Here is a 1,025-nt window from a genome sequence, read left to right on the forward strand (position 1 = left end):
ATTGAGTTGGCGCCAACTCATAATGAACATACTGGAGCAGAAAGCCACTTCCTTTGAGCAGCTGGTAGTCTCGAACCACCAGGCTTTGGGTTAGCGGTCTAGTGCTTATCCTACAGAACCACTGTACTCCTTTCCCCAGTGTGTATAGTTTTTGTCTCTATACATTGCTTATTCTAGATATTTCACTCAGGTGGAATCATATAACATTTGTCATTTTGTGATTGACTCAGTTCTCTTAGAATAATGTTTGGTTATTTTTAAAGATTCATCTATGCCATATTTCTTAAGAACTGAAAGTAGGAACCAAAAAATAAATCTGCACCAATGTTAGTTGCAGTGTCATTCATAGTAACAAAAGGTGTAACCAAAGCAAGTGTTCATCAACAGATGATTGGATAAACAAAATATAGTTTGGATGAAACCTGAAGTTCTAATATATACCGTTCATATTATTTTCAAATCTGTATTTCCTGATAATATTGTCCTGTATTTCTGGCTTGAATTTTTGAATGTTCTAATTCTATTTAGCCAAAAATCACTGCCTTTTCATTAGACATAATTATTTAAAAATTAGAAGTAATAACTTAAATATAAGCTCTACCATACAATGTTATCTATGGTTCAATGAAAAACAAACAAAACAAAAAAAACAAACTGAAAAGTAAAATAACGTGTGTTAATTTCTAAAAAAAAAAAAAAAAAAAAAATCTTGGGTACTTTTCAAATGGTGGCATGCTTACGTAGAGAAGTATGCGTATACGTTAGCATGTTAATATAGCATGTTGTTACTGTTGTTGGTGTCATAGATTTGGTTCTGACTCACAATCACCCAGTATAGGGTTTCTGAGAGCAGTTGGAGGGTTTGAACTATCAACCTCATGGTTAGCAGTCCACTGCTTATCTTATAGCATAGAGGTAAAAATGTAGACATCATTAATTATTCTAAATCTTTTATTAGTTATTTCAAAGGATCCTAGAAAAATCAGCAGATTTTGTAAAGGAAAATTAATGGTAAGCCTTAATGT

This window comes from Chrysochloris asiatica, unplaced genomic scaffold, assembly GCF_000296735.1.
Source record: "Chrysochloris asiatica unplaced genomic scaffold, ChrAsi1.0 scaffold00351, whole genome shotgun sequence".
Taxonomy (NCBI): Eukaryota; Metazoa; Chordata; class Mammalia; order Afrosoricida; family Chrysochloridae; genus Chrysochloris; species Chrysochloris asiatica.